This window comes from Pseudophryne corroboree, chromosome 4, assembly GCF_028390025.1.
Source record: "Pseudophryne corroboree isolate aPseCor3 chromosome 4, aPseCor3.hap2, whole genome shotgun sequence".
Taxonomy (NCBI): domain Eukaryota; kingdom Metazoa; phylum Chordata; class Amphibia; order Anura; family Myobatrachidae; genus Pseudophryne; species Pseudophryne corroboree.
Genome location: NC_086447.1, coordinates 145,853,583 through 145,876,160, shown reverse-complemented (window position 1 = coordinate 145,876,160; position 22,578 = coordinate 145,853,583). Strand labels below are relative to the sequence as shown.

General features: G+C 43.2%; 1 pseudogene; it reads right to left on the bottom strand.

The window, feature by feature from the left end:
* Positions 1–17,821: 17,821 nt before the first annotated feature.
* Positions 17,822–17,941, bottom strand: LOC134912216 (5S ribosomal RNA; annotated as a pseudogene).
* Between the last annotated feature and the right edge of the window lie 4,637 nt (positions 17,942–22,578).

Here is a 22,578-nt window from a genome sequence, read left to right as displayed (position 1 = left end):
TAAGGTCAACATGGTCATAAAGTCGACAGTTAAAATGTAAACACAGTTAAAATGTTGACACTGAATAAGTAAATGTTGGCAGGGTAAAAATGTACAGTCAAAATGTAGACACAGCTAAAATGTCAACAGTCATGACCAAAAAGTCAACATGGTCAAAATGTAGCCCGTCATAATAAACTAAAGCAGTGTTGCTAAATGCCAACAGCTGCAAAGAGTCATCCGGTGTCTCAGACAAGTGCCAATATGTTCAAAAATTAAAGACCTGCTGGAACCTGTAGTCCCACTGTATCTAAAATATTAACATAATGTCAAGACATGGGCATTGGCTGTTGTAAGCTTATATTGAAAAATCACTCCCCCACACTGCCCACGTTGTTCAATTTAATACCCACAAAATCCTTGGACCATGTTCACTTCATTACATGTAGGCATCCAAGGAACTTGTAAAATTGTCAAACTGAGGGGCTTGCCCTGTGAAGGGCCAAGCTGCAGTGTGACCGGGCCATTCGAGGATTTCATAGAACTGAAATAGAAAGTGCTGATTGGTTGAGAATGCTGTATAGTTACAGTAATTTAGATTTAGTGTAAATTAGATCACCAACCCCTGCTAAGCTAGGGTGGCTTGTAAGTTGTTTGTATGTAATAATCACAATGTAAAAATGCACAGATAAGTAAGATACAGTCAGCCGGATGCATCATCGCTTGTAAAGTGATCAAATGGAGAGTGAAAAGTACCAGCCAATCAGCTCCTAACTGCCATTTTTCAAATACAGCCTGTGACATGGCAGTTAGGACCTGATTGGCTGGCACTTTTTCACTTTCCATTTTATCACTTTCCAAGCGATGATGCATCTGGCCCAGTATGTGAATCATTGTGTAATGTATATTGGGGGTTATTCAGATTTGGTTCTTGTTGCTTTATGTGTTGCTAAGTGTTACATGTGGGTTAAGTTCGAGGAAACCCAGATGGGTGGATTCCCAGAAAAGTACTTCAACAAATAACTTGACTATATTTAAATATGAATTTATTGTATACTTAGCTAAGGTTATTGGGGGTAATTCCAAGTTGATCGCAGCAGGATTTTTTTTTAGCAGTTGGGCAAAACCATGTGCACTGCAGGGGAGGCAGATGTAACATGTGCAGAGAGAGTTAGATTTGGGTGTGGTGTGTTCAATCTGCAATCTAATTTGCAATGTAAAAATAAAGCAGCCAGTATTTACCCTGCACAGAAATAAAATAACCCACCCAAATCTAACTCTATCTGCACATGTTATATCTGCCTCCCCTGAAGTGCACATGGTTTTGCCCAACTGCTAAAAAAAATCCTGCTGCGATCAACTTGGAATTACCCCATTGATCAATTCAGCAGATGTTCAGTACAGCAATCACATCAGCATACTCAGGAGCCTCGCCCTTTTCATCGAGAGGCTGAGTTATATTCAGATCATCCTGGCACTTCTGCAGTCAATGTTCACCCAGGCTGTCTAGGCTGCTTTAACATTGACAATTTCTATCTCATATAGGCTGGAGAACTCCTGAGTAAGCTTATTTCATATGTACAAAGTTCAAATTACGAAATATACATAAATGCTAAAAACAGTAGGGGTACTGTTGCCTTAATCTTGAGTGCTTGAAATAACATAAAAATACAATGTGTAACATGGATTATATAGATTAACACACAAGGTGAAACCCATTGTCTCAATATGAAGACACAGACATTCCAATGTTGACATATGTCCAACTCCAAACACTTGACTTGTTTTTGTCTGTCTCATATAACCAGACAATAGCTATTTCCCTTGCTTGTAAAATATACCTGTGTCAGGAATACTGACATACACAGAACATACCACTTTGAAATAAAGAAATAAATATATATATATATATATATATATTTCCCTTGTATTAAATATATATATATATATATATATATATATATATATGTGTATGTATATGTATTTCCCCCTTCTTGTCCTATTAAAAACACCATATTATATTCATAAACACCAACCACCTTTCTAAAGATATAAAATAAAGCACCCATATAATTATCAAATGATGTTAAAAACATGAATTGTATGTAGTCTGTATGCAACCTGGCATGTAATGGGTAACTAGTCCTATCTTCAGTATGTTTACTCATTCTGTTCTTTGTATTTGGTGCTAAAAAACATATGAAAGCATGAGACTGATAATAGTGAAACTTATATTTTTGTATCACTCCTGACACTAAGGTACCAATTATTGGAAACAGGATGGCTGCAGACTGTCAATGATTGACAGTCTGCTGCCGTTTGGTGGGCGGGCAGGGGATGGTGATGTCAGGTGTGTCGCCACCATTTAAGGGGAGAGAAGAGGCCAGAGATCTTCATAGTTGCACCGAGAGTTCCTAGCCTCTGCGAATGATGGCTTACACATCCCCATGGGTGCTACAAGCCACCTGATAGTGAGTGAGTGATCTAATTCTATGTCTTAGGATGCAGGTCAGATCACTGGAGCAGGAGAACTATGCTTTTAATGGATGCCTGCTGCTTCATTACCACCACAGAGCTATCACTGCTGCGTGATAACAACTCCAACCACATCTGAGTTTTGTGCCCCATTTTGTCTACTGTTTGGCCATAGTGTAATATACACTGTGGGGCATAAACACTGCAGCATTTCAAACTTGCCTACATTTTGGCTGCTCCCTCCAGGAGGGAGCAGCCAGGTCACATAGAAAGGGGTGTGGAGGAGGCAGAACAAGGACGTGGAGAAGGTGGTATGGGGACGTGGCGACGCAAACGCATCATTGTAGCCCTGCCCCCTGCTTTACAATGTCCACATTACTGGCATTGTACAGTGCGGGCGGGACTAGGATAACACGATTTAGCATGAATCGCATCATCGCCCTGCCCTCTTCTGTGTAACGGGATGCCACGGTGAGTGGGGGGATGCGATGAGCAGTGGGTTGCAGTGGGGTACCCACTTCCTTGGGCAGCCGGGAGTGGCACCTAATTTTTGTGAGCCTCCCGGCCTTTCTGGGAGAGTAGGCAAGTATGCAGCATTTATCCCATGGCTAATCGTCAGCCTGGACCTATTCAATTATGTCCAGCTCCGGCTCCTACACTTGACAAGGATTTTTCCTTGCAGCATCAGGAGCTGTGAGGGAAAATCCACTCAAATTGCGCCATCTGCAGTTTAACATCAAGGAAAACCTATAGATAGTACTGTATCACTTTATGTGGAATTTATGGAATAGTCTATGTTACCTGTGGGTTTGCCACATGGGAAAATGCAGAATAATTGAATAGCTCTGAGCGCTAATACCGGAGCTTTCCCCGTGCGGTAAACACTGTGGGTAATTAAATATGCCACAGTGTATAATCTAATGTCATTTTGTGAATATATATTTATACATACAGTAGTATGTGATATGTTGCAGTGACAGTGAGGTCAATGGCTGGGAAAACATTGGCTAGTATAATAGCCAAAGTTACACACACATATATGAACCCGATAGAGGAGCATGTCAGGGAGAACGTCTCAGGGCCTAATTCAGAGTTGTTCGCAGCAGCAAATTTGTTAGCAGTTGGGTAAAACCATGTGCACTGCAGGGGGGGCAGATATAACATGTGCAGAGAGAGTTAGATTTGGGTGGGGTGTGTTCAAACTGAAATCTAAATTGCAGTGTAAAAATAAAGCAACCAGTATTTACCCTGCACAGAAACAATATAACCCAACCAAATCTAACTCTCTCTGCAAATGTTATATCTGCCACACTTGCAGTCCACATGGTTTTGCCCAACTGCTAACAAATTTGCTGCTGCGATCAACTCTGAATTACCCCCTCTATGTTGTACACAGTGAACAGCTTCTCATGAGAAATGCTACAGTATGCCCATGAGCGACTACCTTGCATTCATCACACTGGTGGGCATGCCCACCGATGCCGGAGTCGCTTTGCATGCCCCCAGTCCCGCTCTCCAGTGAATAGAAGTCGCATACATGTGCATGAGTCTTTTCTTACCTACATGATTTAACTACAATGGGGAACCTTTGAAGAAACTGATCCTCCCCGGGTAGGCAGTGTATTGAATCGGTATTCACTATTCATGTAGGAGATTATATAGTCCAGAAGCTATTGTTTGCGTACGAATGAAACCAATATCATCATGCAACAGAGGTTCAACCAGGTAATAATAGTAACAGAAGTTTTGGGGCAGGGCAAAATGTGAGTTTCCCAGATCAAACATTTTTACATTAAAAATGTTTATATTATTAAAATATTTTTGCTAATTTTGATACAATTTGCATCATTATTATGGTTTCTTTAGAATTGGTGTCTTACTGAACAAAACTGTCCCCAGCCTTTTCTTATATTCCTACCAGGGGTCCTACAGTACCTATGTATCTCCAGCACCATCCCCTCTGTGCCCCCCTAGCACCATTTTCAGTGCCATCCCCTGTGTCCCTGGCAGCATCTTCTGTATCCCCAGCATCTCCTGTATCCCCAGCACAATATCCGTTGTCCCCAGATCCATACCTTCTCCCGAAGCACCATCGCCACACTTAGAACAGTATAAACTAGAGTATGTGTGCTGTTCCCTGTGTTTTGGTTTTTATTTTGGATCTATATTACCTTTGAGTTTTGGTTGTGCCAAAACTGCCTTAATGTGTTTTGGTTTTGCATCTGTTTTTTTTAAATGTATAAAAACATCTAAAATCATATAATTTGGTCTTGTTTTTGTTCATACAGTATTATTAACCTCGATAACATTAATTTCCAGTGATTTGTGGTCAATTTAGACCACCTCACAGCTCACAATATTGTTTTCATCCAGTCTAGACCAAAGGCATCAGTGAGCTGACTGGAAGCTAAGTGATAGAGCAGTGGCACAAACACATGGTGTCATGACTGTAGCTTTGTGAACCCGGTGTATATGTGAAGTCCGTGTGGGTAACTGGAGGACTATGTGTATATTTGGCTGGTCTGTGGGAAACAGTGAGATTAAGTAGCAAGGAGCAATCCCTGACCGGGAGTCAAACCTGGGCCTCGACAGAGGGAGCTGTATCCTGACCACTGGATCACCAGGGACTTGGTGCTGATAGCGGGATGGTGAATGTATAGTATCACAGGAGAAGATGTTTGTGTACTCAAGGTTACTATGAAATGAATTCTCTGGAGTCACGCAAAACTGGGAGGAGAACTGAATCTGTTGAACCGGACTGGTTACCGGTGAGACTGAGAACCGTGCTCGTTACCGGTGAGACTGAGAACTACACTGTGAAAAGGGCTGGGTACTGGTATAACTGGAATGCAACTGTAATCCAGGCTGGAAACGCAGCTGTATGTAGAATAATGACAGTGGCTGTGACTTTAAGACGAAGCTAAAGAAGAACTGAAGACTGTAACTTTAACTTTAGGATGAGGCTGAAGAAGAACTGTACTGTGACTGTATCTTTAAGACAAGACTGAAGAATACTGTGACTGTGTCTTTAAGACGAGACTGAAGAATTCTGAAGACTGTGGCTGTGACTTTAAGACGATACTGAAGTATACTGCGGCTGTGTCTTTAAGATGAGACTGAAGAATACTGCAGCTGCATCTTTAAGACGAGACTGAAGAATATAGCAGCTGTGTCTTTAAGACAAAACTGATACTGGACATAACTGGTAACACAACTGTAATCCAGACTGGGTAGCAAAAGAGCAGAGTTTTACAGGATCCAAGATAATAGTGTTACCTCTATGGGGGCTCAGCAACTAAGCTCACACTGAGCTGTGTGATGCAAGGAACTGGCAGCTTCTGTAACACAAGTCTCTTTATTTATACTTCCTGGTCCTTGGTGATTGGTGAACAGAGTCAGGTGATTCAGAGATTCTCACGCTGGCACAGGATTGGATTGCACCAGGTCAGGTGATCAGACCATGTCATCTCAGTACTCTAGGTTAGGCTTTGATGTGGAGTGAGGCCTAGCAGGCCAGAAGAACACTGAATCCTAAACTCCTAAAATGAGAACAGAATGCTGGCTTTTAGGCATAAACACCAGAGAGCCGAGCACAGTGGAGAATGTATCTGGTGACCACTGGAGTCAGAGAGGTATATAGTACAATGACATAGCAAACAAACTAAACAATATTAATAAATATTAATAAATATTAATAAACTATATTATATAATAACAACAATGACTGCTGTGTAGGCACAGCTTAGAGAGACTTGCTGAATTCAGTATTCACACAGAAGGTTAATCAACACAGGTGGAGCTCGTTAACTCTCACCTTCCAGGCAGAGATCTCAGCACTCCGGAAACTCATGGTACCGGCAAGCTGTTTATCCCAGTGAGCAGAAAAGATGCAGGATCCAGGACAGATGGCAGATGTAAGTCACCAAATATGAGAACAACAGTCATGATCATGACAGTACTCCCCCCCCCCCTTCAATGGTGGACTCCGAAGACCCATCTTGAAACTTAGAGGAACTTGATAATTTCATACTGAAGAACTTAAGACCTGCGTCAATGCCTCTTCTTCTTACGGGAACATCTGGATTTAACCAGGGAGAGTGGAATTTCCTGTAAAGAAAAGTACTTTCTCAGAAAACACAGGATCTCCAAGGAAAGGAGTAGCATCATAAACTGGATCAAATTCAGCGTCTGAGTCCAAGTCTAATAGAAGATATGAATCTCCATTAGAATCACAGTTTGGAGATGACAGAGAAGTTCACTGGAGTTTTAAATTCTTGAGCGGAGAACTTAGAATCGGGGCTAGTAGTGACTGCTGGATGTCCAGTTTTAATGACCAGATTCTTACGGGTGGAGATACTTGGATTATCCTTGGAAGCACAGCACAAACTTCCTTTTGTATATGACTGTTGTAGTTTATATGAAGATGAACTGGAATTCTTTTTGGAGCATGATTTTTTAACTGAATCAGATTCCGAGGGTTTAGGACTAAATTCTTTAAACACTGCATTACTAAAAGTTTGTAAATCATGGAACACAGGATCATTACTCTCAAAAAGCATGTTAACCCACTTCAAAGCTCTTCCTCTGAATGCCAGGAACAGATATCAAGTAAGTTATTGCACCGAAGGATCTGACTTCATCAGAGAGAGAAATCAATCAACTAGTGCTGCATATTGCAATAAATCTCCATCAAAGAAAATGGGTGCTAAAGCATTGGACAAAAGCTTAGAGGCTTTTGAAACTGATGACACACTCTCAGTAGCTGGATTGGAGTTAGTTTGAGGGACATCAGACTGATGAAAAAATATCCTTTCTGAAGTTGTCTGGCTGAAATCCTCCACTGAGAAATCACTTGAAATGTCCTTCTGGATGGAGGCGCTAGTAATTCTCCCTGAAGCTGCAACACTCATATCTGCTACTAAGGCAAATGACTCTGGTGACTGGATTGAGGAAGCAACATCAGTATCCCTCTCAGCAACATTAGCCTGAAGTCCTTTATTCAAATCAGCGGATGGAACAATAGGTTGCACAGAAAAGCTTAGGGACAGAGCTGAGAAAACTGTTCTCAAATTGGTGTCCAGCTCTGTAGCACTAGAATGCTCAGCAGTTGCTAAATGAATAATTTTACTTTGTAGTGGCTGAAACTAGTGGATCCACTGAAAAATTGATGGGACTGGATCATCTCCGGATGAACTTGAAGTGGCTGGAACTGGAGAAGGTTTAAGACCTACGGACCAAACCAGATTAGGTCCTGAGGTTTTGGATTCGGCTGGAACCAAAGGAGACTGACCAGGCAGGACCTTGAGTATTGCTGGACCGGCTGGAACCGTAACGGACTGACCAGGCTGGACCTGGAGTATTGCCAGACCGGCTGGAACCAGAGGAGACTGATCTGGACATATGGACGGGACCAGATTGAGTCAGGATGAACTTGAACCAGCTGGAACTGGAGGAGACTGAATCGGACAAATGGACGAGACCAGATTGCGTCCGAACGAACTTGAACCGGCTGGGACCAGAGGAATACCTGGACACAGGGACAGACCCGGATTGAGTCCAGAGAAATTAGAATCGGTTGCGACCGAAGGAGGCAGATTGTAGCTGGAACTGGAGTGAGTAGAATCCAGATGGCCCATCCCGGACCTTAACCATGCTGGATACCAACAGGGTGGTGCTCTCTGAAGTTGGCAAACAGGAGTTCATTACTGCATCTGTAGCACAAAGATTTCCATCTGGGAACTTGGCTCTGGATACTTCCCTTGGGGCTGAAACTCTGGTGACCCCCCCTGAGGTTGACTAATCAGACACCTCTCTCAGGGTTGATATTTCCAGCACCCCTCCTGGGGTTGACAGATCAGAAACTCCTTTTTGAGAAGAAGACTCAAATGCCCCTACTAGAGCTTGAACATTGGATACTCCTCCTGGAGTGAGAAAAGCAAATGCCTCCTCAGAGGCTGCAGAGTCTAACACCCTTTCTGGTGCTGAAAGTTCAGATGCCCCTCCTTGGGCTGAGGACACAGACGCCCCTCCTTGAGCTGAGGACCCAGACGCCCCTCCTTGGGCTGCAGAGACAAACTCCCCTCCTTGGGCTGCAGAGACAGACGCCCCTCCTTGGGCTGCAGAGACAGACGCCCCTTCTTGGGCTGCAGAGACAGCCCCGCCCCCTCCTTGGGCTGCAGAGACAGACCCCTTTGTGACTTTAAATGGCTTAACATTCTTTTCTGGACACCAAACTTGGAATAGGGTCTTTTAATCATAGCACCCCAGTCATAAATTTTAGTATCTTTTTAAGGATCCTTCTTGATGCCCCCATCAGCAGTAGCAGGATCAGCCACTAAAGATGACCTGTAGAAATTAGCGCTATGATACTGAGATTTGTCACCATTTCCTGGCTTGTGCAGAATACAATCCTTAACAAAATGACCAGAATTTCCACAGTAAAGACAGAGGTATAGCTCCCTACGCCGCTGACATTCCGCTTCAGAGAGCTTGGGCCATGGATAGCTCTGATTAACAACTTTTCCTTGCACAGAGGAATAAACTTTAGTAACTGGATGGGACAAAACAGGATCAACAACGTTGGTGGTATTCCTGAGGAGTTCAGGCATCACAGAAAGAATCTTAGTCAAAAGTTCTTGTAACTGTATTAACATCTGGTAGAGAATCCGCAGTTGGTCAGGAGTTTGAGCACAGGGAGTCTGAGAATTTCTGGAGAATGAGTTCCGCTGCAGACACTGTGCCAATCAATGCTGAGTCAACTCCAAACCCTCCAAGCATCCTGCAATATTGCTTAGGAGGTCCCGTATCAGACAAACACTTTTGGCCGGGTCCATGTGGCCAGTTCCTGCTGTCATGACTGTAGCTTTGTAAACCCGGTGTATATGTGGAGTCCATGTGGGTAACTGGAGGACAATGTGTATATTTGGCTGGTCTGTGGGAATCAGTGAGATTAAGTTGTAAGGAACAATCCCTGACCGGGAGTCGAACCCGGGCCTTGGCAGAGGGCACCGTATCCTGACCATTGGATCACCAGGGACTTGGTGTTGATAGCAGGATGGTGAATGTATACTGTCACAGAAGAAGAGGTTTGTGTACTCAAGGTTACTATGAAATGAGTTCTCTGGAGTCACGCAAAACTGGGAGGAGAGCAGAAGACGTTGAACCGGACTGGTTACCGGTGAGACTGAGAACCATGCTGGTTACCGGAGAGACTGAGAACCACACTGTGAACCGGGCTGGGTACTGGTTTAACTGGAATGCAACTGTAATTCGGGCTGATACCGGATATAACTGTAAACGCAACTGTCTGTAGAACAATGACAGTGGCTGTGACTTTAAGATGAGGCTGAAGAACTGAAGACTGTAGCTGCGACTTTAGGAAGAGACTGAAGAAGAACTGTGACTGTATCTTTAAGACAAGACTGAAGAATACTGTGATTGTGTCTTTAAGACGAGACTGAAGAATACTGAAGACTGTGGCTGTGACTTTAAGACGAGACTGAAGAATACTGCGGCTGTGTCTTTAAGAAAAGTCTGAAGAATACTGCAGGTGTGTCTTTAAGACGAAACTGATACTGGATAAAACTGGTAACACAACTTTAATCCAGACTGGGTAGCAAAAGAGCAGAGTGTTAGGCGCCGGGGTCCGCTCGTCGGTGCGGCCCGGCGCCTAGCAACCAGGGACGCCGTACGCGTACAGCCGCCGGCTCCCTGGCAACGCTAGACGCCGGGCGCACGGAGCCGCACGGACCCTAGCAACGGGTACGCCACTGGCGGACCGCGTTCCCCGTTGCTGGGTCCATTTAAATTAAGTAGGGCACCTGTTTCCTGGCCGTGCAGCAAGGCAGCTGCACGGCATCCACGCAATTAGCCCTGTCGGCAGTTGATTGGAGGGCTTCAGTTTATATGCTCTTGCAGTGCCTCACACAGACGCCGGTAATAGCTTCCTGCATGCTGTCTCTGTTTGCTGAGAGTGTTTCCAGTCTTGCTGTATCCGGTCGTTCCAGTCCTCAGTTGTCCTGCACTCGGAAGTCGTCATCTTGTTCCTGGAGTCCTGACTGAGCACCGTTTAAACATCCAGTGGTGTTCGTGAGTCGCGGCGTTGCCAAGTGTTGCGGCTTGGCCGCTTTATTATTTATTACTTATTATTTGTGTTTCGGAGCATTTTGCGGAGGATTCCGCTCCCACAGATCCACTCTGGTATCCAGCGGTGCTGGGTAGGAGTTATGGACTAGTGGATTTTGGTTGTCCTTTTACCTGGCGGTTTTTCCGCACATACTTCAGGTTTGGTTAGTTAGCTTGTTGCCCTTGGCCTTTTGTTAGTCAGAGGTCCTCTTGTCATCATCCTGCCTCGGATTTCCCTTTGTCTCTCACTAAGACCGGGGGGCACCGGAGTTGGGCAGACATAATCCGCCTTTCAAACGTGGCTGCCAGGGGCTCAAGAAACCATAGTCTCGCAAGGGATTTCCGATTGCACGGGTGAGACAATAGAGTTAGGGCGCCAGGGGCAACTAGTCTTTCCTGCTCCCGTAACCAGCATTCCCTTCCAGTACTCTGGCCATTGTCATAAGATCTCCTCCGGTCAGGAGTACTGGAATCATAACATTATTACCGGCCAATACCAAAACTTTAAATTTAAACAGGGTTTAATTTTTTCCTTATTCAGTTTTGTAAGAGTTATCGGCCTCATGAATCCCACAGGTTTAGGGCCAAATCCTGGTCAGCTCCTAGTCAGCCAGATTCAAGAACTTACTCAGATGGTTCAGGATCTTTCCCTTCGGGTGAAGTCGCAGGAAGATCTTTTACGAACTTCCCCGAGGGTAGTCCCTGAACCAAAAATGCACTTGCCTGACCGTTTTTCTGGTGATAGGAAAGAGTTTTTTAATTTTAAAGAATCCTGTAAACTTTATTTTCGTTTAAGACCGATCTCCTCAGGTACTGAATCTCAGCGGGTCGGGATTATTATTTCTTTGCTCCAGGGGGATCCTCAGACCTGGGCATTTGGTTTAAAAGCAGAGGATCCGGCGTTGTTGTCAGTAGACGCTTTTTTTTGGGTCTTTAGGGCTTTTGTATGATGACCCTGATAGAGAGGCATCCGCTGAGAGTCAGTTGCGCGCTCTCAGACAGGGTAGAAATCCTGCAGAGGTTTATTGTACGGAGTTTCGCCGTTGGTCGAACGACTGTGGCTGGAATGACCCAGCCCTGCGCAGTCAGTTTCGCCTCGGCTTATCAGAGTCTATAAAAGACAGTCTCCTTCAGTATCCCGCTCCTGAGACTCTCGATAAACTCATGGAGCTTTCTATTAAGATTGATCGTCGTCTCAGAGAGCGGAGGGCTGAAAAAGGAGCACCTGTCAGGTCTACTCCATGTGTATATTCCATTCCTGAGGACGTAGAGGAGCCCATGCAGATGGGTCTCTCCCGGCTGTCTCCAGAAGAAAGAGCCAGAAGGCAAAACTCTGGTCTTTGTTTGTACTGTGGGGGTAAGGGACATTTTGCCCGTAATTGTCCGAACAAGTCGGGAAACGCCTCGACCAAGTGAATTATGAGGGGGTTCACTTCGGTCTGCAGCTTATCTCCTCGAATAACTCCCTTTTAGTCCCAGCTAAAGTTTCCTTTGGCAGCCTCAGTTCTTCGGTGTCGGCTTTTGTTGACAGTGGAGCTGCAGGGAACTTTATGGACTTAACTTGGGCCAAGGCCTTAGGCATTCCTCAGTTAGCCTTGGGTAGGTGTGTCACCATGCATGGTTTAGATGGGAGTCCTTTGTCCAATGGGGTTATTTCCCTCTGTACACCCCCTGTACTACTTACGGTAGGAGCTCTTCATTCCGAAAAGATCGAGTTCTTCCTTACCCATTGCCCAGCAGTTCCAGTGGTTCTGGGTCACCCTTGGCTGGTCTTTCATAATCCCACCATTGATTGGCGGTCGGGGGAGATTTCACAATGGGGTACCATCTGTAATAAGGAATGTATTACGTTTCCCGTCAGAATAGCAACTGCCATTCCTGAACTCATTCCCGTGGAATACCAGGACTTTGTTGATGTGTTTTCCAAGGGCAATGCGGACATTCTGCCTCCCCATCGGCCTTATGATTGTGCTATTGAGCTAATTCCTGGTGCCACATTGCCAAAGGGAAGGTTATATGCTTTATCCGGGCCAGAAACTGCGGCCATGAATGAGTATGTTAAGGAGAGCCTAGGGAAAGGATTTATTAGGCCATCTAAATCCCCTTTAAGTGCAGGCTTCTTCTTTGTGGAAAAAAAAGATGGATCACTCAGACCTTGCATTGACTTTAGAGCCCTGAATAAGATCTCAGTTAAAAATACTTATCCTCTGCCGCTGATTTCTGTCCTCTTTGATCAGCTGCGTTCGGCTGTGATTTTTTCTAAAATTGACCTAAGGGGAGCGTATAACCTCATCCGAATCAAGTCTGGAGATGAGTGGAAGACGGCATTCAGTACTCAGTCGGGTCATTACGAGTATCTGGTGATGCCGTTCGGCTTGTCTAACGCTCCAGCAGTTTTCCAGGATCTCATTAACGATGTGCTCCGTGACTTCCTAGGAAGATTCGTGGTCGTTTACTTAGACGACATCCTGATTTATTCTGACTCAATTGAACAACATGTTACCCAGGTGCGTCAGGTTCTTCAAAAATTACGTGAAAATCATCTATATGCCAAGCTGGAGAAGTGTGAGTTTCATGTCACGGAGGTATCCTTTTTAAGGTACATTATTTCCCCTTGGAGATTCTGCATGGAACCTAAGAAGCTCCAAGCCATCCTTAGTTGGGCGCAACCCACCAATTTAAAAGCAATTCAGCGCTTTTTAGGGTTTGCGAATTATTATAGAAGATTTATTCATTCTTTTTCCGACCTGGTTGCTCCCCTTGTGGCACTAACTAAGAAGGGAGCGGATCCTACCAACTGGTCACGTGAAGCTGAGTTATCCTTTCAGGCCTTGAAACAAGCTTTTGTCTCAGCTCCAGTCCTCAGACATCCCAACCCAGAATTGCCCTTCGTTGTTGAGGTTGATGCCTCGGAGGTTGGAGTGGGGGCTATCCTATCTCAAAAGGATCCGGAGTCTCTGGAACTACATCCTTGTGCCTTTATGTCCAGGAAATTCTCATCCGCTGAATCCAACTACGATGTTGGTAACCGGGAGTTACTGGCTATTAAATGGGCTTTCGAGGAGTGGAGGCATTGGCTTGAGGGAGCAACACATACCATTTCAGTATTGACTGACCACAAAAATCTTCAGTACATCGAATCAGCTAAGCGGCTGAATGCCCGGCAGGCTCGTTGGGCTTTATTTTTTACTCGTTTCAAGTTTATTATCACTTTCAGGCCAGGTTCCAAGAATACCAAGGCGGATGCCCTGTCACGCAGTTTTCTTCCAGTTCATAATAACAGTCCTGTTACTCCCATACTTCCGTCTTCAGTCATTCGGGCAGGCCTCACACAAGATTTATTTACCCAGTTAAAGCAGCTTCAACATCAAGCTCCTGGAAATACTCCTGCTGGTCGTCTTTACGTCCCTGAGTTTTTGAGAGCTACTGTTTTGACTGAGTTTCATGATAGCAAAGTTGCCGGGCATCCGGGGATCTCTAAGACTTTGGAATTAGTCTCCCGCTCAGTATGGTGGCCTGGTCTTTCTAAAGACATTAAGGAGTTTGTTTTTTCTTGTCAGGTCTGTGCACAGCATAAGGTTCCCCGTTCCTCTCCTATCGGGCAACTTATGCCCTTAAATGTTCCTCTCAGGCCATGGTCTCATATTTCCATGGATTTTGTGGTAGACCTCCCTCTGTCAGCCGGATTCCGAGTCATATGGGTGGTAGTAGACCGTTTTAGCAAGATGGCTCATTTCATTGCTCTTCCCCGACTGCCATCTGCCCAGGGATTGGCTGTTTTGTTTCTCCGCCATGTTTTCAGACTTCATGGGTTGCCCACTGATATTGTTTCTGATCGGGGTCCACAATTCATTGCACAATTCTGGAGGTCTTTTTGTGCTTCATTAAAGATGAAATTGTCTTTAACATCCGGCTACCATCCCCAGTCCAACGGGCAAACCGAGCGAGTTAACCAATCATTGAAACAGTATTTGCGTTTGTACTCAGCCAAACTCCAGAATGATTGGTCCGAGTTTCTTCCTTTGGCGGAGTTTGCTTACAATAATTCTTGTCATTCCTCCACTAATGTGTCTCCATTCTTTTCAGTTTTTGGTTTTCACCCCAGAGCTAATTCTTTTTTTCAACATTCTTCAGTTTCCTCGCTAACCTTAACCTCTCATCTCAGAGTCATTTGGAAAAAAGTGCACCTTGCTCTCAGAAAAGCGGCCTTTCGAGAGAAAAGATTTTCTGACAGGCTCCGACGTCCTTGCACTTTTAAGGTGGGAGATAGGGTATGGTTGTCGACTCGTAACATTAGACTTCGACAATCCTCAGCTAGATTGGGCCCCAAATTTATTGGACCATTTCATATTATTAAAAAAATCAACCCAGTTGCTTTCCGGTTACGTTTACCAAGAGCTCTCCGGATCGGAAATACGTTCCATTGTTCCCTGTTGAAACCATAAGTTTCTTCCAGTAGATTTCCTCGGAAGATCTCTCAGGGGAAATCTCCAGTAGATGTACAGGGACAACAGGAGTTCTTGGTGGAGAATGTTCTCGATTCCAAATTGTCCCGGGGTCGGCTTTATTTTCTGGTGCACTGGAGAGGCTATGGTCCAGAGGAAAGGTCTTGGGTCCTGGATAAGGATCTCCATGCCCCGAGGCTCAAGAGGGCATTTTTTCGGGAATTTCCTCAGAAACCTGGCTTTAGGGGTTCCTTGACCCCTCCTCAGGGGGGGGGTACTGTTAGGCGCCGGGGTCCGCTAGCCTAGCAACCAGGGACGCCGTACGCGTACAGCCGCCGGCTCCCTGGCAACGCTAGACGCCGGGCGCACGGAGCCGCACGGACCCTAGCAACGGGGACGCCACTGGCGGACCGCGTTCCCCGTTGCTGGGTCCATTTAAATTAAGTAGGGTACCTGTTTCCTGGCCGTGCAGCAAGGCAGCTGCACGGCATCCACGCAATTAGCCCTGTCAGCAGTTGATTGGAGGGCTTCAGTTTATATGCTCTTGCAGTGCCTCACACAGACGCCGGTAATAGCTTCCTGCATGCTGTCTCTGTTTGCTGAGAGTGTTTCCAGTCTTGCTGTATCCGGTCGTTCCAGTCCTCAGTTGTCCAGCACTCGGAAGTCGTCATCTTGTTCCTGGAGTCCTGACTGAGCACCGTTTAAACATCCAGTGGTGTTCGTGAGTCGCGGCGTTGCCGTGTGTTGCGGCTTGGCCGCTTTATTATTTATTACTTATTATTTGTGTTTCGGAGCATTTTGCGGAGGATTCCGCTCCCACAGATCCATTCTGGTATCCAGCAGTGCTGGGTAGGAGTTATGGACTAGTGGATTTTGGTTGTCCTTTTACCTGGCGGTTTTTCCGCACATACTTCAGGTTTGGTTAGTTAGCTTGTTGCCCTTGGCCTTTTGTTAGTCAGAGGTCCTCTTGTCATCATCCTGCCTCGGATTTCCCTTTGTCTCTCACTAAGACCGGGGGGCACCGGAGTTGGGCAGACATAATCCGCCTTTCAAACGTGGCTGCCAGGGGCTCAAGAAACCATAGTCTCGCAAGGGATTTCCGATAGCACGGGTGAGACAATAGAGTTAGGGCGCCAGGGGCAACTAGTCTTTCCTGCTCCCGTAACCAGCATTCCCTCCCAGTACTCTGGCCATTGTCATAAGATCTCCTCCGGTCAGGAGTACTGGAATCATAACACAGAGTTTTACAGGATCCAAGGTAATAGTGTTACCTCTTTGGGAGCTCAGCAACTAAGCTCACACTGAGCTGTGTGATGCAAGGAACTGGCAGCTTCTGTAACACAAGTCTCTTTACTTATACTTCCTGGTCTTTGGTGATTGGTGAACAGAGTCAGGTGATTCAGAGATTCTCAGGCTGGCACAGGATTGGATTGCACCAGGTCAGGTGATCAGACCATGTCATGTCAGTACTCTAGATTAGGCTTTGATGTGGAGTGAGGCCTAGCAGGCCAGAAGAACACTGAATCCTAAACTCCTAAAATGAGCACAGAATGCTGGCTTTTAGGCATAAACACCAGAGAGCCGAGCACAGTGGAGAATGTATCTGGTGACCACTGGAGTCAGAGAGGTATATAGTACAATGACATAGCAAACAAACTAAACAAGTTATAATATATATATATATATATATATTTAGTACACACAGGGGGGTGGGGGATATAGCGACCGTCGGTGTCTTAAAATAATTCAGTAAATGTGGATCTAAAAAATGTATCTAAAATGAGTAACCAGATCAAAAATGAATTTAAAAAAGGGAGATATTTATTTAAACACTAAAACAGACAATAGTTATATGCAATTACTAAAATTTAAGCAGCAACAATTCTTAAAAAATGGGATAAAAACAATAAACACAATGCTATAAATACCAGTTAAAATATATGTTAAAAATGTAAAACAATTTTAACTTAACTTGGTATGAGGTCACTGCCAGGTAGCCCAACGCGTTTCGTCATTTAGACTTCATCAAGGGGTAAAGGCAGAATGAGACTGAACTTCTATTTATACTAGTACTAATCTCATATTAATTGTGACATCACTTCCTGTTAATTATTTCATGACATTATAAGATGGGTTAAAAATTCTGTATTTAACATATCTATGGTCTTATTTACTGGTATATGTATACATGATGTTAAGGCAATGTTTATAAGGCAGGTTTGGTGTTTAAAAGCTTTAAAAACTAGCTTATAGAGGCGCTGGCGGTTCTTTGCCGCCCCACTTCCGGTTTTCGTCCGTCGCGTCATTTCCGCCCCACTTCCGGTATGCAACTGCGCATGCGCCCGCGGCTGCGGACGTTTAGAGACCGAACAGCACTATGAAGCTTGTTCTCAGGAATTTCATTGCGGCGGCCATCTTTGAGAGGATTTGTTCATAGAAAGTTTCACTCGGCAGCCATGTTTGCGGGGACCATGATTAGAGACATAAGTTTTTTATTTCTCCAGTATAGTGCATAAAAATAAATAGAAAAACAGGGATTAGTCATTGTTGATACTATTCAAGTAAATTAGACTTACTACAGTGAATATATAAACATATAGAAACATATAAATATATAAATATATAAACATATAAATATATAAATGTATAAATACATAAAAATATGTGTAAAGTGCAAAATGCATGCTAAAGGTAATGGTATATGATGTTAAGTGCTGAGTGCAAATTTAAAATATTAGGATGCAGATAGTGTGATATATTAAACTGACATGCTCATGTAGGCTATATTATCGTCAGTTTGGTTACAGTACCTGATCTTCCCAGATGGTCTCCCTGGTCTGGTACTGATCAGGCCCGACACTGCTTCGCTTCCAAGATCGGACGAGATTGGGCCTTTCCAGTGTGGTCTGACTGTAATAATCACTTTTTACCGTACATGTGTCAATCTCAATATATCAATACAGCTGTGGGGTGATATTTAACAGACGGGAATAGTGTGGATGGGAATAGAGTGGGGGGGGGGAGTGGGGTGTGGGGGGGGGAATAGGGAATGGGGTTAGTCTATAAGGTGAGGATCCAACCGTGATGATCCAACGGCTGTGGTTTTCACAGGAAAGGAGCGATTTCGTAATAATCGTTAAATCCCTTCGGATGGAGTGTTTGTAATTGGAAAATCCAAAACATTTCTCTGCGTGAGAGTTTATTGGCCAGGTCGCCACCCCTTTCTCCCAGTTTCACGAGTTCAATCGCTTTAAAAGTTAGTGCCTCCGGATTGGAATTATGTGCAAGGTTGAAGTGTTTGGATACTGCGTGATTTTCGATTTTATTTTTTATATTGCGAACATGTTCCTGTATCCTTATTTTCAGCGGTCTCTTTGTTTTACCTACATATTGTTTCCCACAGTCACATTCTAATAAATAAATCACAGATTGTGTATTGCAGTTTATGAAGTCCTTAATTTTGTATTCCTCCTTCTTTTCTGCATCCAAGAATGTTTTCCTTACTGGGTGTAGGTACCTGCAGATGTTGCATCGGCCACATTTAAAAGAACCGGTGCATCTTGGCATTTTTGATTCTTGTTCAACTTCCTTGTGTAGCATACTGGGGGCCAGGATATCTTTTAGATTTTTTTATTTCCTGAAGACGATTTCGGGGCGAGGAGGTAGTATTTCTTTGAGGACAGGGTCCATTAATAGGATTCCCCAGTTGTTGTTAAGAGAGTCTCTAATGGTTTTCTCATGACGGTTGAAGGTGGTGATAAATGGAACGGATTCTTTCTTGATTTTTTTAGGTTTATATTCTAGCAGGGTTGATCTCTCTAAAGCCCTTGCTTTGAGAGCCGCTTCTTCCACGATGGTAGCTGGGTATTCTTTGTTCTTGAATCTTTCTTTGTATTTCTCTATTTGGGTGTCACATTCTTCCTGGTTGCTGCAGTTCCTCTTTATTCTATTAAATTGAGAAAAGGGAATATTATTTTTCCACTTCTTCAGGTGGTTGCTCTTATAATGCAGGTAGCTATTTGTATCGACCTGCTTGATGTAATTCTTAGTTTCGACTCTTCCTTCCTTCCCTGTTAGAATCACATCGAGGAATTCAATAGATTCTTTGTTGAGTTTAGAAGTAAACATGAGATTCATCTCGTTGGTGCTCAGGAATTCCAGGAATTTATAAAAACGTTCTTCAGTGCCATCCCAGACAATTAAAATGTCGTCTATGTAACGACGATAAAAGATAATATGGTTCTTAAAATCATGGTTACCATAGATAAAATTCTTCTCCCAGCTACCCATAAAAAGATTAGCGAAACTCGGTGCAAAAATCGTGCCCATTGCAGTCCCACAGCGTTGTAAATAAAAATGATCTAAAAACTTAAAATAATTATGCTGAAGAATAAAATACATGACGTCACATAAAAAATCTTTATGGATGGCTGTAAGCGAAGTGTCGGTTTCCATATATTCTTTGCATGCTGTTACACCTTTCTTATGGTCTATGCAAGTGTACAGTGATTGCACATCTATTGTCGCCCAATTATAGGTGTCTTTCCATTCAAAGTCTTTCAGGGAGTTCAGCACAGCTGTAGTGTCTTTTAAGTACGAAGGCAGCTCTTTCACATAAGGTTTTAAGAAGACGTCGACGTATTCTGATAGATTTGATGTAAGCGAGTCAATACCCGCCACGATAGGTCTTCCGGGTGGATTGGTCAAGTTCTTATGGATTTTAGGCAAGAAAGAAAAAATAGGGGTAGTGGGGTCTGATTTCATTAAAAATTGGAATTCATCCTTTGTAATTATCTCATTTCGTAGACCGTGTACTAGTAGTGTTCTTAGTTCTCCGACGAATGCATCTTTGGGGTCGCCAGACAGTTTAGTGTATGAGACATCATCTCCCAATAATCTCAGTGCTTCATTAGTATATTTCTCACGGTCCATGATAACCAGGCCCCCCCCTTTATCAGCTTGTTTTATAACAATTCCCTTATTTTTCTGTAGCTTTTTTAACGCCTCACTCTCCCGGTTAGTAATGTTCTTCTCTTTAATCTTCTCCAGGTTGGTCTCACATAGGTCTTTCTTAACCAGTTCATAAAAAATGCTCACATTACTCCCCTTTGACTCCAATGGATAAAATTTTGAGGTCGGTTTTAGACCTGATTTTGACTGGTTTTCATAGTTGCTGATCACCGCATCCTCTTTCCTCAGGAAATGTCTTTTAAGTGTCAGTTTTCTGATAAACTTGTTTAGATCAATGAAGGTCTTAAATTTGTTGAGACCCCCCGTGGGTGCAAACGTCAGACCTTTATTCAGTAAGGATATTTCTGGTTCCGACAGTTTATGTTCTGATAAATTAAAAATTCCATTATCTTTAGGTTTCGTCATTAGAATGTTCTTTTTTTGTTCTCGTTCCCTCCTACTGCCCCATTTTCCTCTTCTTCTGTATATCTTCTTTTGAGAGGTGAAGCGTGATGAACATCTTCCTTCAGGGGATTTCTTGTGGCTTCTTTTGGTCGTGTTCCTGTTCTTTGGCTAAAAAAGTCTGATCACTTTTAGAGTTGAGTCTCTGTAGTGCTGTAAATCTATTCTGCATCCTTAGTGTTGGAGATGGTGTATTCATTTCTGGATTCCGTAGTGGTTTGCCTTTGGTTGGTATGGTTTTCCAGTATTGTCTCTTGGTTTGATTCATTTGTTGGTTCATAGTTCCAAACCTGCTCCAGTTTTTAATTTTGCCTTGTTCGTAGTTCATCTTGTCCCTGAGAAATTTTTTCTCCTTATTTTTCGTGACCTCTTCTTCTATGTGCTCCATTTTTCTGTATAGGACCTTTTCATTAATCTTGTAATCCTCTTTATCTTTAAAGGGTTCAAGTTCACTTTCTTTGCATTTGATGTTCTTCTCTACTTCTAAGAGGGAGTTCTTCTTCTCATCAATCAGCAATTTCATTAGGTCAATGGAACAATTGTGTAGTGTTTTATCCCATTTTTCCAAGAAGGCTGCATCCAAGTTGCCAAATGTTGGTTGTTTTAGAAGTCTAAGCCCTCTTGGAATTCTGTCAACTGAAATATAATGCTCTAGGCCCTTTATATCCCACCATGTTTTAACTTCTTTGGTGAGGAGTCTTTCTATGCCCCAAAATAATTCATCTAAGTCACCAGGTGGGGGGGGTTCACTAGATTGTTGTTTCTCATTAAATATCTTTTGGCACCAGTTTTGTCTCTTGGTTGCCCGATCTGAGTTTCTCCACATTCTAAAAATGGGTTGTAGTGCACCAGGCAGCAAATAAAAATTAATACCAAAGGATTTCAACAATAGGGGGGAAAATTATTGCGCCACTTGTGTACAACACCAAATGATCTAGGATCCACGTATAGTTAAAATAAATGACACTCCCTAGGGATTAGCAAGGGCGTCAGCTGTCCCCCAAAAACACAGGGATGGTAGTTCCCTGAAACAACGAATAATACACACAGGGGGGTGGGGGATATAGCGACCGTCGGTGTCTTAAAATAATTCAGTAAATGTGGATCTAAAAAATGTATCTAAAATGAGTAACCAGATCAAAAATGAATTTAAAAAAGGGAGATATTTATTTAAACACTAAAACAGACAATAGTTATATGCAATTACTAAAATTTAAGCAGCAACAATTCTTAAAAAATGGGATAAAAACAATAAACACAATGCTATAAATACCAGTTAAAATATATGTTAAAAATGTAAAACAATTTTAACTTAACTTGGTATGAGGTCACTGCCAGGTAGCCCAACGCGTTTCGTCATTTAGACTTCATCAAGGGGTAAAGGCAGAATGAGACTGAACTTCTATTTATACTAGTACTAATCTCATATTAATTGTGACATCACTTCCTGTTAATTATTTCATGACATTATAAGATGGGTTAAAAATTCTGTATTTAACATATCTATGGTCTTATTTACTGGTATATGTATACATGATGTTAAGGCAATGTTTATAAGGCAGGTTTGGTGTTTAAAAGCTTTAAAAACTAGCTTATAGAGGCGCCGGCGGTTCTTTGCCGCCCCACTTCCGGTTTTCGTCCGTCGCGTCATTTCCGCCCCACTTCCGGTATGCAACTGCGCATGCGCCCGCGGCTGCGGACGTTTAGAGACCGAACAGCACTATGAAGCTTGTTCTCAGGAATTTCATTGCGGCGGCCATCTTTGAGAGGATTTGTTCATAGAAAGTTTCACTCGGCAGCCATGTTTGCGGGGACCATGATTAGAGACATAAGTTTTTTATTTCTCCAGTATAGTGCATAAAAATAAATAGAAAAACGGGGATTAGTCATTGTTGATACTATTCAAGTAAATTATACTTACTACAGTGAATATATAAACATATAGAAACATATAAATATATAAATATATAAACATATAAATATATAAATGTATAAATACATAAAAATATGTGTAAAGTGCAAAATGCATGCTAAAGGTAATGGTATATGATGTTAAGTGCTGAGTGCGAATTTAAAATATTAGGATGCAGATAGTGTGATATATTAAACTGACATGCTCATGTAGGCTATATTATCGTCAGTT